Source organism: Passer montanus, unplaced genomic scaffold (assembly GCF_014805655.1).
Source record: "Passer montanus isolate IOZ18808 unplaced genomic scaffold, ASM1480565v1 scaffold48, whole genome shotgun sequence".
Classification (NCBI taxonomy): Eukaryota; Metazoa; Chordata; class Aves; order Passeriformes; family Passeridae; genus Passer; species Passer montanus.
The window spans coordinates 4,700,986-4,719,544 of NW_024369707.1; the positions used below are offsets into that span (position 1 = coordinate 4,700,986).

At 39.5% G+C, this 18,559-nt stretch overlaps 1 long non-coding RNA gene across 2 annotated transcripts; it reads right to left on the reverse strand.

Moving 5' to 3' along the window:
• Positions 1–1,038: 1,038 nt before the first annotated feature.
• Positions 1,039–10,793, reverse strand: LOC120508621. Of its 2 annotated transcripts, none has more exons than XR_005629032.1 (4): positions 10,698–10,793; positions 9,961–10,021; positions 1,821–1,904; positions 1,039–1,225 (listed from the first exon to the last, which is right to left on the reverse strand). It is a non-coding gene; the product is annotated as an uncharacterized LOC120508621 (long non-coding RNA). The 2 variants fall into 2 exon arrangements; XR_005629031.1 differs by having other exon boundaries at positions 1,740–1,904.
• Positions 10,794–18,559: the final 7,766 nt, after the last annotated feature.

Genomic DNA, 18,559 nt, shown 5'->3' on the forward strand with positions numbered 1-18,559 from the left:
CTGTCCTTCTTTGAAATGGCTTTTCATTTTATTGGCCTTACCTTTGTTAGATCAAATGACAAACAGCAGAATTTTGCTGGGTTTTTCAGTTTTAAAACACTTTCAGTAAAAACAATTCAAATTTCAAAAATTTCCAAATGGAAAGTAAGAAAAATGAAAAGTTGAAACCTCTTCTACAATGGATGTTTGTTTAACCCAATGGAGAATTACTACAATTCCCAAATTTTCCATAATTTGTTTTCATTTCCTGCTTCACTTATATGGCAATATTCACAGTAGCTGTTAGATATCTAGTAAGTCAGTGAAAATGAGATTTTCATGTTTCTCTGGTGACAACTGATTTGTGCTTGGGACAATAAAAATGTCTTTTATGAGGGCATAGATGGATAAGACATATGGCATTGGTAAAAATTCATAGCTAGGGTTGCCAGCAATTTTTTTTTGTTTGTTTTTTTCCCGTGTTCCACAGAAAAAGCTGCTTTCCTCAAACAATGGATGTGGAACCATATGAAATGAGGAAGTACATAAATCTCTGTATTTTCTGTTTCTGTTTTGCAGCACTGGTTCTGCCTAAAGTCATTCCTAAGCAATCTTAGCTGGCTCCCTTCTGTGATTTACTAGGTTTGTTCATTGTGTCAAATATCCTGATCCCACTGAAGATTTTTCCATTTATTTAATGAAATTTTCATGGGTTGACCCGAAAGAAGTCTGTTGTAATTATTAGTCTAAAGTACATGCATGGCCAGAATCAGGGAATCCAAGTCATGGTAACTGAGCAGGAGCAAGCAGTCACTCCCTTCTGGTCAATACAAGCCCTGCAGTTGTATTGTTTGCTCAGGCTCTGAACTGGGCCACTTGTGGGTTTGAACATAACTGTGGTTAAGTTCCTTGATGGCAGAAGTGATCACCTCTAAAAGCTAGGATCACTTCTGCTGTGTTGTATAATCAAACAAGTATTTGGGGAAGGGAAGAAAGCTTTGGCTGCTTTGAAAAGACACAAAGCAAAAAATGTCAAAACAGCGTGACTGAAGTGCACTTTAATGAATGTGAATAATACAAAACTTATTTCTGCAGACAGGCTTTTCAGCTGAATAGTCTCTTCAGTCTACTGTGTTTCATTTTGTTAGCTTATCACTGACATTTTAACCAATCCTTCCCAGGGTCCATCTGGTGGTCCATCTGTCTTCAGCATCCACAGTTCACTGTGTGACGAATGACGTATACACTATTAAAGAATAACAATTAGCTACAACATTAAACATAAAGGTTAGACAAATTTCATACTTCTGTTAACAAACAGTGTCACACGAAGGCATGAAGAATTTAGCAAGTCAGACAGTAAAAGTACACTTTATATCACAGAGCAAAACATATTTAGGTCAAATGATTTGCTATGATTTTTTTTTCTACCCCTCGGGTCTTCTGAATAACAGATGTTGGCTGTACAGTGTTTTGATTATGCAGAACCTTTTTAATGCAGTAATGTTCACTATAAAGGTCAGATTTACATGCAAAACAAAATAGTCAAATTATTCATCAACCAAACATTTGTCATTCACCATGCATTACTTCAGGCTAATCACCTTGAAGCAGGGAAATTATTGGACCCTTCTCTTTAAAAAAGCATAGCAAATTTCCAGTTCAGCTGCAGTGTGAGCTTAACACTTATTCTACCTGCTCTGGTTCAAAATAATCTCTCCCTGATACAGGGAGGTTTTGTGTGGACTATGTCAAATTACCTGAGACCAAAAGAGGAAAGAGTTAACAGCTGCACGGGGTTCATTGACTCCTGACCCTTTCTGTAGAGCACGGCTGTATACCTGTGCACAGAGAGGAAGTCTGCAGTATTCCAGGTATCAGCCAAGTGGTGGAGAAATCACCCAGGCCTCCAGCAAAAGGTAGTGCTAGAAGAATGGTGACATCAGGTTAAAAAAGAAAACTGGTGAAAGTGGCAGGGCAACCTTTTAACACAACAGTGACCTTGCATCGGCATGGTTCACTAGTTCAGCAAGTCTCTTCCAGTCATTTCATGCCAAAAGTGGCATCCATCCAAATTCCTCGCATACTAATGTTGCATTCTGCTAGGTGCAGCTTTGCCACCTGTTGTCTCCCTTTAAAAAATCTTGAATGCTTAATAAATACTTCTGACCTGGTAAAATGTGACTGGACTTTGCAAGTATAGCCACACTGTCACAGATCTTGGCAAGCAGGTTGAGAGAACAAATCAAATCCCTACTCTTGCAGTTTGGGGTGTTTTTACCATATTTTTAAGACCTTTTTTTTTTTTTTATTAGTTCAGGACCCTACAAACAATTGGAAAAGAGAAGTGGTCATGAAATTTGAGATTTCTTTTTCTCTCCTGAGTCATTAATTCTGGCCCCTTTCTTTTCTGGAGACACGAAGGCTCAGCTACTGTCGCCTTTGTTTCTTTCTTCCCCTCTCCTTAGCTCACCTCATCACCATCTCCTTTTTAAACTTCATCTGTGTGCATGAGCTGACGACAGGCAGAAAGAGTGCATGGAGCTACTTATATTTAAGTACTCACTTCTCTGTTCTTAAAATGATTTCCTGATGGGAAAGAAGGGTGCATCCCACCCTAAATCCTCGGCAGAAAAGAGTATTAACCTGAGCTTTCAGAGATTGAATTGCTGATGTTGCTACTAAGAAGAAATATATTTAAAGCCCCTACTCTTTTCTGATTTATCCTATGCTCTGTAAGAGGGACTGTGTGCCCTGCTAAATGCATGAACAGTTGTTCACTAACTCATGTTTGTCAGTGGAATTGTGTATTACCAATGTATCACACAGGTTTTTTGCCCTTTCAGAGCTTGGCAATCTACCTTGGAATATTTGGCTATTGCTTCACCCAGACTGTTGTGGTGAATTAATATCCTCTGGGGGAGGCACAGATATGACCCTGTAGAAATATGGAGTACATAGAAGATTTCAGGGGTGTGTTGAGAAGCACAAGGTCATACATATTAGGGGAAGGACTGTGAAGGACAGATATAGGAAGAATGTGGAGGAGTATTGCAATTAATACATTTAATCCATGTAAGAGTGGTACCAGCCCCTGCTGCGTTGGACCCTCAGCTTGGTGACTGCTCACCTTCAGACCAGAGCCCTGGGTAGGAGTCAAGTGATGAAGGAAATCCTTGGCTCTGACAAGGAATAGGTGGTCAGTTTGAAGGGCAGAAATTACCTATGGGATGAGCTATAATTTTGTGTGTGGAGTGACAAGGTTTTTATTGATAATGGGGGAAAGTCGATGAGCAGAACGGTGAAAAAATTTCCTAGTGATGCAAGTTAATCAAATGTAGGGATTGAGGGAACCTTAAAGAATGCTAATGGCTCTGCCAGGGTGATAGTGATTGAAAATCAGCACTGATAGACACAAAACTACATGAATTATCGACAAATTTCACAATGTTTTCACGGTGGAAGCTTACCAAAACCTCTTTTTATGTTGCAAAATGTCTGACAATAGCAATACATGTTGTTCAGGGGGTACAAGTGACAAGGAGCATGTGCTCCATAGTAAATGCTGTTAAGATTTTTTGCCAAATGACAGCTGTCTCAATAGTGAACTTCATTCTGTTAAAATTTTTTCCATTCTCTTTCCTGTCCTACAGTATTGGAGGAAAGTAAAAGTGACACTCTCCTTCAGAGATGGCCTCACCTGGTGCGTGAAATGATCTTAGATGCTTTCTGCATCTTAAAATGTGTAAGCACTCTTGAATTCTTCAGGAAGAAAAACCTTCTCCAAAGACAAGGTAAAGGAGTAATATAGTCCTCCAGACTGTGGCAAAACATCACATTCATGTTTAATATTCTTAATAGTAATACTATTATAGTTATAATAGGTATTTTAAATACCATGTTGAAAAATTAAAGAACAGGTGTCGTTTTTAGGACTTACCAAGGCCACATATTTCTATCCAAAAAATGTAATGTTGACTGCTAGTTCCACAAAACTGTTAGAAGCTTCGTACTTTTAAGCATGTAGTGAATTACATGGCTGTACAAGTACTGGAGAAATTCTTATTTATTTGGTTTTTACAGTCAATAGTTGACATAGCATTTGTTTTCCCTTTGTTGATTTTTTTTTTTAACAACCTAATGCAGAGTGCCTAAATGTTGCACTTAATTTATTTTTCTGCTTGAATGGCGAATGCCAATTTGTCTGGAGGCAACAATTTCTCTTACTATCAGCTAGTATTCCTCTCTCAGCAACAAAGGCAAAATATTTTTGAAAGAAAATATGCAGTAATATTAAGAAAAAATTACCACCCTTAGAAAAGTTTTAGAATAAAACTTGAAAGTGTCAAAATTGCTGCAGTAACTTCTGTATCTATTTAAGAAAATGATGATCAGACCTTAAATTTATGAATGAGATTTTGTTGTTCTTTCAGAACAGAGAGGGCATCCTCTAGCATTGTTTTCAGTCTTCAGTACTAAAAGGAAAACTAATTAATACTTCCTAAGGGTGCTGTTGGTGAGGAATGCAGCTCAAGTGTGGCATGTCCACGTTGGCTGTGCTGGTCAGCCCAATGGATTTGGTGTGGTTCAGCCAGCACTAGAAGTGAGTGCATCAACCCTCTTCATCAGCCACTCAAAATCTGGGATGGGAATTCAGGTGCTGTGGGGTTGTGAAACTGCACTGCATGGAGCAGAGCAGCTCCAGCTGCCCCTCCCCAGCCCCACTGCTTCAGGTGGTGCTGGATTCTAAAAAGATGTTCAGAATTTTCATCAAATTCCCATAAGTCTCAGTTACTCAAGCCTGCTTCAAAACTAACCATTGCAGAGCTGTCAGGCTTTTGTTCCACTTTATGAATGCCCTTGATAAGAAGGTTAGGCTGTATGATTGGGTTTTGTTTTTTTCTTTGTTGCCTGTAAAGGTGCCCAACAGATAATCTTAGAGAATAAAATCCCCTTTTCAGTCACAAAGCAGATAACTGCCTGTGAAGTGACAGTGCAGGTCTCAGTTCTGACCTGTAAGGAGATGAAAGAATATGAAAGACTGTACAATTTTCACTTCATACTTATTCATTCCTGACTGGCATCCAAGACATTGAGTGCATCTGGCAACAATGTCACGTTACAGACAACCTGTCCTTCCTGAGATAGACTGAAGTTTCTGTGCGTGTTTTTGCCACTGACAGAACATCTCTGGGACATCCTGAAAGTTTAAAATTTGCACTTTTTTTTTATTTGATCATAAGGCTTCCCCCCCTTTGGAAAAAATATATTTATTTAATAAAAAGTATTATTTTTGAGATAATAATAATTTTTAATAGCTTGAAATGCATCACTGTAAGGTTGAATGCTTCAAATTAATAATGTCAGAATATAAAGTTATGGAACTTCCAACAAAACTATATTTTCTAAGGAGGAAGATAGAAGCACTTTTGGTTTGTGGGCTATTTTTACTAAGACTATTTACTTTGAAAACTCTTCAGCAATTAGGGGTGTTCACAGGATCAGCGTTCTAGTGCTGAGTAGAGAGGCAAGTCCAGACTCACGTTAAAGAAGAAACTGTTCCTGGCAATTTCTGATCTGACAAAGATCCAAACTGACAAAATAAAGCCAAAATGCTATGGGCTGTGGTGTTGTGTGGTATTGTCCACTGAATTGCAAGCTGGTCAACAGAGCAATAATTTTCCTTCCATTTCCTAGTCATTCCTATTTCAGTGTTCTGCTCCATCCTGATGACACTTGTTCCTCTAATTTAGGAAGGTGTTGATTTCCCTTAAGGTTTAAACAGGTTCTGTACTGTTGTAGACACAGTGTGGTCAATATTTCCCTATATTTTATGTGGACCTGTGGTTCAGGTTTTTTACTAAACTCAGATGTTTGATGCAGATATTTTTTTAGATGTTTGATTCAACACTTCATTTTCACAGAGCTTGTTGCCACAGAAGATTTTCTTTTAGGCAAGTGTTACATGCTGTAATCAGGTAGAAATATTGACTGTCTCTGTGGCTGCAGCAAAGGCCTTGGGCAACAAGCAGCCATGGAATGTGAAATAAACTTAACAATCCTATTTAAGCAAAAAAAGCTCTCTTGGTGAAGGACTCTATCACAGTGGTATTTGTACAAGTCTAGATATAAGTATTACTGTTTAAAACAGTCCTGAAAAGAGTTCATTTATTCTATTTCTGAATACTTGCAGTCATTTGAAAGCTTTTCCTGGCTATCAGTTGATCTTGTCACTTAGTCAATTTCAGGAGTGCTCAAGAGAGTATTTTCCTGGATCAGCTTTGACAACGTGTCCAAAGAATTTTTTGAAGTAACAATACAAAATAAATAGTGTGGGGATTGGTCATTGTTTCACACTTAGCTCTATCTGCACCTCCTTTCTAATCACATCAAAAGGTTGCCTAGGTGTCTTGCTTTGTAATATTGTCAATAGTAAGCTTGGGACTCCAGAAGTGGACATGAAGCTCCCACTAGGATGTTCATGGCATTGCATTTGGCAGAGCTGGCTGACTGCAGTGCACAGGGAGCAAAGCCGCCAGGTCACATTATCTGTTTCCTGCAAGTATTCAGCACTAGCCTGACACTGGAGGAAGTGCTCAGAAATCCTTTCAAGTTCATAAGCAGGAAAGCCAGATTACTTCTTTTCCCTTGCTTGCATTCTGTCTTTAACCTTACTACAGCATGATATGCTCCTTTTCTTAGTAAAAACAGCTAGAGGACCTGACCTCAATTTCCCAGAATTCTGTGTTTGCCAGCAGGGAGCTACCATCAATATATGAGGGAAAAGCTGTGTTTATCTGTTTGCTTCAAGCTCAGTAGCCAGGCTCCATTGCAACAAGGGCACTGGTCTTTGCTGTGTGTTTGTGTATGGGGTAACAGTGGGGTTTCCACTGAGGGCTGGAGCTCTTAGATGTTATTGTAACAGAAATAATGTGAGAAATAATGGCTGTGCTGGCAGGGAGGCAAATCAGAGATTGGCAGGGAATCTTCCCTCAGCCCAGGTCCCTTTTTGAATGTGCAGGTAAGCTAGCTGTGCAAATTAGCTTGTCCAGCTTCTGGTACACAGGGAACAAAACTGAATTAGCCAGGTTTTGCCTATGAGTGCTACTGCATGATGGGATGTTTCCTGTGGCCTTCATGAGCACAGACTAAGGCTGCTACGTGTGTGGTACAGTCACATTTGAAAGTGAATTCAGAACAAAGTTGAGCTGTAATTGTAGGCACACAATTTGTGGTAAATGGGAGTGGGGCTGGTCCAGCCTCATCCCCAGTGGGCACAGCTGTGAGCAGCAGGTGAGCAGCACTGACAGCAATGAGCCATGGAGTGCCCAGGGCACTGACCAACCACCAAAGGGAGCAGAGGGCACACAGGTGCAGGGCATCAACATGAGGGGATAAAAGGCTGGGCTGAAGAACAAGAAGGGCAGATGCTTGCAGCCTTCTGGAGTGGTAAGGTGTTACTTGGTATGAGCTGAAGCTTTCTGGAATTGTGTTATGGTAGTCTGTGTCATGGCTGTCTCAATTGTAACATGCACTGTGACAGTAATGGCTTTACACATCTTTCCTGAAGATGTCAAGAATGATGGGGTATTGAGAATGCCATCCTAGGTGAGTTGTCTATAGAGCTGAGAATGCTGCACTTTTGAGAAAAAAAAGCTTACATGGAAATATATTCCATTGGAAGACTAATATGTCAGCAGCAGTTTCTGTTAAAAGGCAGAGCAAATAGACACCCCAGCCCTCATAGATGCTTTGAGATTTTCTGTCCAGACAGAAGGGAAGGGTGTTTGAAGTCCTCAGACTCTATTTAGAGACTTCTCAAGCAAATGGTCTCCTATTGCCTTGTCCTTGCAGAGTAGATAGCCAGAAGATCACTTTTCATGACTTTATGTGCTTGCTTATATGATGAAAGATCTTGAAGTGTTGAGATTTCCATGTACAGAGACAAAAACAAAAATACTTCTGCATCAAAGTGAAACTTAATTTCCTAGAAACAGACATTGTCATCTAGGGGGAGTGCAACAGAAGTGTCTGAAACTAACTGTGCAGCTTCACTTTGTGCCTGAGAGCTTTGGCTGTTTGACTGGTGAGCCCACCACCAGCTCAGAGTCCAATAGATTTTGGTGAGACTGATTCAGCCACAGCTTCCAAGGCCCTGGTGCTTCTCAGCCTGTGAGAAGCTGAAGTAGCAAGAAATCGAGGTTTGAAGAGTAAACAAAATTACACTGCTCTTCAAAACTTTTCAGTTTGGACAAAGCTCCATTTTTCAAAAGAAGAATGTTCCATTAGAAAACTCACAGGTATGCTTCGGGGAAGGGGAGGAGGGAAAAGAGGTTTGCACTTTTCCTTCTGCCTTCCAAAGCAATGGGCCAGAAAGATGTTCTCATTGTACAAGCAAGGACTGAGTCATGGGGAATTGGATCCAGAAAATTAGTTTAAAAGGGAGTGGTGGAAGATTTCAGTGGGGTGAAATCTACAAATGTGATTTATCTCTTCTGTGTTGCTGCCCGTTTCTGGCTTGAGGTGGAAAGGTCTCAGGGAAGGCTCTGCCAGCACCCAGCTGAACCCCTCCAAGAGCCTGACGGAATCCTAGTGGAAGTGGGCTTAAGATGAAAACTCCCAGTTACAATCCTGGTTGTGGTAGTAGATTTATTTACTGCATGCAAATTTGTGCAATACATTTGGATATAAGGATTTTTTTAAACTGCATGGAAGTTTTTTCTTTAATTAATTGAGTGATTTAGGGGCCCGGTGGTTTGTGAGTTACAATTACAACCCGTGCAATATAATGCAAAGGGCTCTAACTAAAATTCAGCAAGCAAGTGTTGCTGTTGACAAGTTGATACAAACAGGAAAGTCATATGGCCATCATCTGGTCCAGCTGCTTGGTGAGAGCAGCCAGTGTCACCCGAGTCAATAAGAACCAGCAGCTTCACAAGCTGATTCTCTAAACAAGGTACATATTCAGAATTCTTGACATGTGCTGAAGCTGAAATTGAATGTGAAATGTTATCATGCTTTCATTTTTGTGTGATTAAACTTTCTATAATATTAACCACAGAATTTGTACAATAAGTACAAAATTATCAATGGATTTGAAGCCAGCAACAGACAGTATGATTCATAGCAAAATACTGTCACTACTAAATGCTTACTTGAAGTTTTGGCAGGCTTTTATTATACAGGACAAATGCTCTGTCTCTTGTATGATTTTGCAAATCTCAGTTAGCTTTATTTTTCCCTTTAGCTTAAATTTTCAGGAACTTTAGGTTATTATAGCTGCATTGTAACAAAGAAGCTTATAAACTAGGCACAGAACTAAACTTAATCTGCAAAAGCATATGGTTAATATGGGGTTCAGGCATAGTGAGTGTGAAAGAGAAATGAATTTCAGCCAGCATGTGTTTATCAAGCATTGTCATTGCCAGCTATTTGAAATTCATTTTTTGCCATTTGGAAATGTTAACATTGTAATTCTTACATTTTTTTTCCAGACACAAAGAGCAAACAGATACTTTCTATGTGAATTAGGTTTCTTTGATTAAGAGAAAAACAAACCAAACAAAAAAATTCCCCTTGAAAGAATGCCCTGGTGGGGTTTTCTTCTGACAGTCTGCAGTTTGCTCCCCTCCACAAATAAAGGCCATCTAGAAATGGAAGGGAGAAGTGCACAAGAAAATTATTTTTCTCCCCGTGTTTCTGCCTGTCATTGTGCCCTGAAGAACAACAGGCAAAATGCAGAGTGGGTGAGCATGGTGGTTGTTTTTCCCACTAGTTCAGAGGATTAAGCCCAGGATATGCTGCCTGCAGTCTGTTTGCCTTGGGGGAATTCTTAAAGGACAGCCCTGAGAATGGATTAGCAGGCAGGGAGAGCCACAGAGGGTACTGTGCAGTGACTTTGGGGCAGTGAGGTGGCTGAGTGGAGGGACGTGTAAATTCAGTGGTGCTGGGGGGGATGGCTCCAAGAGGGACAGGGCTCACCTGGCAGCAGTGGGAGGTGCCAGGCAAGCAGGTGCCTCTCCCAAGGGCAACTGCATCTGATCTGGGAAAAAATCAAGTGAGTTTTGTAGCATGTTGTCTTTGTAACACAGATACAGGATTCTTTTATAATAAAAATATAATATATTTGAATATTCTCTTTATATTTTATTTTTTAAGATTTGTTGCAAAAAGGGTTGTCTAGCAGAAGTGGGATTCTGCACATTTGCATAACAAAAACCAATTATTTTCATATTTCAACTGAAAACATGTGATACACCTAGTTCCTCATCACATATCAAATTAATACTTTATTCCTCTAAATATTGTTTGTATTGAAGCTTCTTCTGTTAAGAGCATTATATAATTTTAATTATATGCAAATTGCTAACTGTTGGTCTTTGTACTTTGTTTTTAAATCACAGCTCCTTAACCTTCAATTTGCAGCCGCTAGGGTCCCTTTTGTTTCACAAAGATGAGGGTGTGGTTTCCAGTGCTGATGCTATTTTTTGGGATATGGGTCAAACCCAAGGGGGAGTTGAGTAAGGTGGGAGAGGACAGAGGTAGGTGGGTGGGGCAGCAGGGCAGTTGCCATGAGGATGGAAGCCCCTTGCAGGGTATGGGAAGGTTACACAAGTCTCTCCTGTGAATGGGAAGGCAGACTGGAAGGAGCTGCTCCCTAGACTGAACCAGCTGCACTGTAGCATTCATCTATGTCAGAAAAATCAAGATCCACTTACCTTATTTTCTAATAAAAAGATGAAATTGAGTATCTGGATGGCAACTTAGCCAAAAGCAGAAATGCAAGGTGTATGGGAGTGCTGTGTGTCCTTTAGTGGCACTTTCAAGATTTCTCCTCCCATTTATCAAATTCCCATTCCCTTACACATGAGTTTCTGGTTGCTTCCTCCACCCCCCTGCCAAAAAGAAAAAGCAGTGAAAGCAAAACAAAGAGGTCTGTGGAAAAAATTCACTGGCTTATGTCTGCTTGGGTTTATTTTTAGATCTGTAAAGTATTTCTCAACTTTCTGCCTTTTGTCAATGTCAACGAGCTTCCCTGATGTGCCCCAGCTTTAGTTCCTGTTATTAGAATTGGAATAGAAGTATTAGAAGGAATTTGGGTAGCAGTGCTGTGCCTGTGATACTGTATTTCAGAAGTCTGAGGGAGTCAGAGATCTTGCAAATACATCTCCTGTTAGTCTTACAAAACTGTTCTCATGTGCCAGGCAGATTAATGCTAATACTTTTGCAGTGACAAGAGTAAATCTCTGAGACCGCACATTCAGCTTCTGTCTGCAGGTCCTTATTATGTCTTGCCTTATTATGTCAACTCCAAGGCTTTCACCAGACCTGCACTGAAGTAATAAGAAAACTGGAGAGGATCCTGGAGGTGAGGAAGTTACACTCCCAGTCAGTGCAGGCTCCTGTCACTGCTCCCAAGGAGCTCAGCAAGGGACTGGCTCTGCTGTGCCTGTAGGGAGGCTGTTACTCACAAAAAGTCATTCCTCTGGTTAAAAACCTTCTGTTGACATCCAATTTTAGGTTTATTCATGGAAAGCTCATGCTGCTTTATTCTTGAGCCAGCATCTTCTATTTTCACACAAAGAGATCTTTCCTCTTCCTGGCATCTATCCCTGTGATGTATTTATAGACACTAATGGGCTTCTATCCATTCTCTGCTTTCATTTGTTAGTAGAAGTCAGGCTTCACCAGTCCCCTTCATTTGAGCGAAATTATAGCCAATACTGTAGTCAAAGCTGTTTAATGTTGTGTATTCTTCCCTCAAGCATTACCTGCTTTTAATAAAGTGGGCGATGTCTCTGTTACTTTCACAGGTGTCACTGTGGCAGCTTGTTGTTATCTTACATTCAGATTGCAGATCCATATATTTCTCAGTCACTTTTACACTGAAGAACTCCTATTTTATGTCAGGAGTTGTGGATTTGTTGGGTTTCTTAATTAGGCCATTAAGACCTGATGTTTTATGATAGCAAGTTCATTCTGTTTCTATTACTCTGTCTCTATTTCTGTCTAGCCTTCAAATCTTCTGTTGATGATACATTATCTTATACTAATCCATTTTCCTTGCTCTCTTACAATTAGTTTTTCAGTCCTCACCTTCTTCATCTCAGCTAATGGACTCATGTGCTGCTCTCCTGGACTCCAGCTAGTCTAGATCCTTTTGGGTTAGGAAACCCATTATCAAAGAAACCTAGATGAATCCAAGCTAATCTGATATAGCCTGTCATTTCCTGCCCAATCCACTCATAATTTGGGGCTGGAGAGTGCTCAATCCTGCATGTTTCATTTTCTCAATGCTTTATGTTCATTTGAGGTTTATTTCCATACAACTCCTGATCATTTCTGTACCCTTCATTTTAGCCAATCTGTTTTAATTCCCATATTCTTTTCCATTTAGGCCAGGTTTTATTTTCTTTTCTGTCTATAGCAAGTGATATCTGGGGTGTTTTAGTTAGTTACATACCAAACTCTTCTCATGGCAAATGAAGTGCCTGCACATTTCAGTTGTTTGCTGACTTTCAGAACTGTTCTAGAACCTGCAACAGCTTTTTTGAGCCTATTTTTCCACTAACTTTTTAGAAAGAAGGAGAGAAGACAGCAGTGTAAAAAGTGAAATTTAAAGAAAGGATGTGATGTTTTCCATATCAATCTGGCCACAGCAAGTTTTACAGCATAGCTAAAGTAAGGAAATATCTTAATTAGACCCTCACAAACAGAACTTTGTATGGAAGAGCTTTATCCTGAGTGATTTGGGAGATTTGTTTCACCAGGAACAAATTTGATCCGATGACTTTGAATCTCTAAAGTATTAAATCCAAATGTCTATCTATTAGATCTTATCTAAAATGTTTATTATAGACTGGTTTTGATATTTACTATTGGCTCAGAAAAGGGTTCAATAGGTGTTTCAGGACAACCATTCACAGTCATACCTTGACAGTCATGGCAGTTCTTGTTTAAAATTCCTGTTTTCATGAGCTTGTCATTTGGCTCTAAAATGTTCCAGACTGAAGCTTGGCATAAGAATGTAGCTACAAATTGCATTTATTCAATTAATCTGGGGTCTGGGTAGGGGGTTGGTGGTTTATTTTATTTTTTGTTTTGTGGGTTGTTGGTTTTTTTTTTAAATTTCAGAATTGCTATATAATTTAAAGAAGGGGTTTGAGGGTTTTGCCCCTAATATGAATTAATGATACTGAGTATTTAAAGTGTCAGAGGCATTTCCACAGCCAGCAGGTTTGCTGCCTGAAGTGTTATTACATTTTCAAGACATATTACATGCATTACTGTCATAAAAATATGGGACTAAAATATTCTGGACCTGCTTCTGTATGCTATTAAGCTAACTTTACATGATTTTTGTGACAAAAAGCTGTTGTGAAGTTGATAGTCACAGGAAGATGATTCTAGCTGCTCAAGAGCCTTCAGCTGGCAGGGACAGCAGGACGCTTGCACACCAACTCCTTACCTCTAACACTGTGGCTGGGATCAGGGCTTGTATTGCTAAAATTGCATTTCTGTAAAAATTTGCTGCCGTGAGCTGGTGTCAGCCTCTCCATCTAGTTGCACCACTGTTGATAAGCCATTTATAATCTGTCAGTGTGCAGAAAACAATTAAAATTATTAATAATTTACCTTTTCTTTCTTTCTTGTCCATATTTCACATCGTGTTTTGTAACAGAATAAGATTGGAAACAATATCTAGCGAATGGAATATTTTTTGCAAGTACAAAACCCTGGATCATAGATGTTTAAGTTTAAAAATGAAAACAAACCACCAAAACCTTATTCCTGATGAAATTGTCCTTTCTTAGCACATACTTTATTCTAGGCATGGTATCAAAAAAATGTGGTTGTCGTGAAAAGCCCCAGCCAGGACCCTCAGCTCAGGGGCTGACAGGGTCTGTTCAGCAGTGTGTGCACAGCTCCTGTGGCATCTGTGATCAGCAGCACTTGAGCTGTTTACAAACCAAGCACAGCACAGGGCCAGCTGCCTGTCTCCTTCTCTCTTTTGTCCTTGGGTTAGAGCAGTATTAGAGCAAAGGAGATGTTGTTTTTGTCTGTAATCCTAGAGATAATTACAAATCTAAACTATAAATGTTAGTGCTTCACATATTCAAGGAATTATTTATGAATATGGATTAGCCCAGCCAGTGAATACTAACAATGATAAATATCTTGTGTTCTTCAGTATTGTTTATCAACAGGTATTCCAAAATTCATTGGAGTTTTAACCTTGATTTATACAAACTCTGCAATATGCAGAAGTCACTCTGTAACAAATCACAGGCAAAACAAAGAAGTAAATTAAGTTTGGCAATTAATGTATTCAAGCACAATAACAAGGTCATCTGAAAGTAATAGGCTTCAGCAAGAAGAGTTGCCCAGGTTGGAATTCAGCATCTCTGGACTACCAACGTTTTGCAGCAAGTTAACAATGACAAGCACATTCTGAGGTTCTAGTGCCTACAGGCTGTGCAGCAATGCTGGTTTCCAATCCCATGGAAGCCCAACTACCTCACTACAGCAACACACAGTGCTCAGGTGGGAGCTCGGCCTGCCCCTCGGGCAGACTGTGCTCAGCTTTGTGGGACTCCTGGTCTTTTGAGGACAAGCTCTGTCTGCTGACCTGCATGACCAAACCCAACCTGCACAAGGCAGCAGGGCAGGGTGCAGCACCCTGGGAAGAGCCACCCCTTGCTTTAGCAGAGTAACTTTCACTTGTACTGCTCTTAGAGCCCTGCCACTCAAGTACAGACCCACTTATCTTATAAGTTCTGACAAGATCACAGCTGGAGACAGTATGGCTGTAGGCATTATGCATTTTCATGCACTCTGAGTACTCTTTCAGGATGAAAGCGATTAAAAATTTTGACATATTGAGAAAAAAAAATGAGAGTCACATGGGCTGCAACCTTAAAATACAAAATAAAAAATTATGTAAAAGCCATGTTGTGGACTACAATTCAAAACCACAAAATATTAAAAAATATTCATAGTGAGTGTAGAACATTTTGCACACCCTGAGCTTGTGAAACAATTTTATTAAGTATAGTAATAGGGTTTCTGTTTGAAGTGTCATGATTATTGTACGTTTTTGACAAATTTCTTTAATTTCAGAACTCTCAAAAGTGTCTTCTCAGATTGCTTCATATACTGCAAAACAGGAGATAGACTGTATTTGTTATAATAATGATTAACTCTATCATTAGTATTTTAATAGCTTCCAAGTATAAACACATGCTTAAATCAAAATAAAGGGCATGTCAGGATAAAGAGACAAGTGAAAAGGTATAAGGCACACACTCAACAACAGAACAAGTAAATGGAGCTGTAGAATACATTATATTTTCCAGAGTCACAGCTGATTTGTATGGTTATGCTGGTAAGAGAGACCACGTGCTCATACTGACCTCAAAACAGAAATGAAAGGAAACATAAGGCAAAGATCTGTGAAGGGACCAGGGACTAGTCAGGTGGGGTTTGCATAGACCTAGTGGGGCATTCCAAGGCATTCTGGACACAAGTAAATAAATCCATTTAGCATTAAACTGTATAGACATACCAACTCTGGTCTCAGGACTTGGCTCTGGGTTTCCTAAAGTACATCTTATTTCTTTAATGTAGATATGCCTTAAAATTATTTCTTGGTTAGGTCTTCCATTAGCTGTGAGCAGCAAGAGGTTGGGGAAAAGGAGGTTTAGCACTGCTATATCACATGGAGCAGGTAGTGGTTACTGTAGTCTTCTATAAAACACAGAAGTTTTGGAGGGTGAATGGTACAGCAAGAGAAAAGACAAAGTAGGTTATTTTGCTTTAAAATCCAAGGAAAAAGAAATTTCAAGGGTGAGATGTGAATTGTGGTTACTGCACATTATGCTTAATGTTATGTGTAGGGTTAGGCCTAGGAGACTCTCTAAATTGATATATTACAAATTTCTCTGTAAGAACAAATGAGGTCATAAATTAGGGACAACTGGCAAAACTCAGCTAATTAGAATTTATGATGGTAGAGACATTACTTTGTGTTACTAACAAGTACCAGACTACCTTGTGTTAAATAGAGGCTGTGTATTTAATTGGGGTCCAGAATTTTGACCCAATAGTTTCTCCTTAGTGCAGGGTTACCAGTCTGTGTTCCTGTAACTTCAGCTGGCTTGTTCTCTTACTGTCATGTCCTGCTCAGTATGCTGATAGCTCAGTAATACTGTTAAAGGTGGGCTTGCAAGCATTTGTTCTCCAGTTATGGGCACAACCTGTGATGACAACAGTCAATGCTTCTCTCTCTGGTAATTTTTCAGATGGATCTGTTATAAATAAGGAGATTTCCCAACAGGTATTCCAAATGTCTTGGCTTCTTTTTTCTTGCTAGTAGATACTGACAGTAAAACTCATTCCTTCAGAGCAATGCTTCAAAAGATCCAACTCTGCAGGAAATGCAACTTTGAGCCAGATTCTGAATGTTTCTGAATGCTTGGGTACTCGTGCCTCTGTTCTCTGGTGCCAGCCCAGTGATTCAGTGCTCCTTTGAGAAAGTCTTGCCTGTTTCTTACATTCCTTCCATTCCATTCAGATCATTTGTGTGTGGGCTCCCTGGTTTTACAGGGAGATACAGCTTTCTTTTCTTCCCCGGGAGAATTGCTGACCACTATGCAAGCAATACAGTGATAGGGCTGGTGATTTTTTTTTTTTTTTTCCAAAGGTCTCGTTACTACTGTCACTACTCCACTACTATTCCCTCTGCTCTGAGGCTGATAGAAAGAACCAGTGATGAAAGCCTAAATACTGGAAAAACACGTGGAATGCTTTAGAGGAAAGTCAAGGCCTTATCCCTGACATGAAAAATCTAGAAACTCTACTCGTTATTGGCATTAGAGAGCTGATGATAATGAGTAGAGCAAAGTCAATAAATCTGGAAAAGCAATCAGCTACAATAGTGTATGTGCTCTTTCCAGAAAAACAAATGTATGCTAGCTCAGCCAAGGACTTTAAGGTACCTTTGTGGAAAATAATTTTCCAAAGGCCTATTTTTTTCTCCTTTATTACACCCCTGTAACTCGCTGTTGAAATCTTAGAGCATTTGCTCTAGCAAGTGGGGTTTTTTGTATGTCTGCAAAGGCAAATTAAAATTATATTAGTGATAGTCAAAATATCTGAATTATCAATAGAAGATACTTGTACTTCCAGCTCTCATGGCAACAGGATCTTGTACTCTCTGTCTTCAGTAAAGGCTGAATGATATTCACTGATGTGTTTGCAGGTCCAAGTCACTCCTAATGCTTGCTCCCCTCTGGTTCCTGATCCGTTTGTGTGGGGTATGTTGATGGTAATCCTGGCTGGTCTCATGCAGGCTCTGTTCCCCTGCAGTCAGAGCCTGCATCCACTGGCAGTGCCCTGCTTGGGAGTGACTGATTGAGTCAGAACTGACAGAAATAGCAGCTTTGGTGTAACTTTGTCAAACTTTATTGAATCAATTTTTAAAACAGTCTTTTATAATTTAATTAGTGGAGGTAAACTTTATAAAAGAATTTCTCCCAAACGAATTGTCCTTTAAATGACTTCTAGAAATGTTGGTGTTTTATCTGAAACTGCTCTCATTAATATAAACAATGTATTGTCCATCTGTCAAAGGTCACAGAAATCTCACACTGCACAGGTTGAAGCCTCAGACCTTTCTGGAAAAAATTTGAGTGTCAGACTTACTGTATTTGTGCAGTGAAGTGGTAGAGACATTAATTTTGGTACAGAAATCCTAACACTTCATATCTGCCTCTCATCCAGCAAGGCTGGCATAAGTGGAGGAAGTTCTGGATTGTCTTTAAAAGTTCAGTGTGTTATTTGGGAAAGGTTTTGGTACCAAAGCTATTCTGAGTGGAATCTGACTGAATGCTTCTAAATGACTGAAAAAATGATAGTGAATCTTTCAATTTTAACATTAATTTTCTTAATTTTACCTATTTTTTTCTAACTTTAAAAGGATTGGTGATGTACACTGGTAACCAAAGGGAAAAGAAAATGTGAGAAAAGCAAAACTAAGGCATGACTGAATTGGTGTCTAACCAGATTAAACCAATCATAAATTTCAAAATTTACATGGTATTTTTCTAACCATAAAGTTATTTTTCATTATTAAGTTAAACAATTTAGTATCACCATTACTGTGTTCCTAGAAATAAAGCACTGCAGTATTTTGCTTTGGTACTGGAGGCTAATCCTGCAGCCAGGGACTATAAAGAAACAGAAATAGTGAAATGTGATTGGTTTTCAAGTTAACTGGCTGCTTTCCAGCTGTATTAAGCTGAAGTGAAGACTGTGTAGGACACCACTGAGTCTCTCAGCAAGAGAATTCTAATGGAGTCTGAGATTTCTGTTCAGAAACAGGGAGGTTTCTGTTCAGGCAGAGCAGAGCAACTTTTCAAAGGTTGTCAAGGATGAAGCTTAATTGAGTGCTGCAAGAGACCAGGAAATAATCATTCAAACAGCCTGACAACTAAATCCTAGAAATATAAAGGCATTAAAGGCCAGATGTCATGCATATAATCATAAAGCACTGAGAAAATTTATATGGGGTCTAGACCAA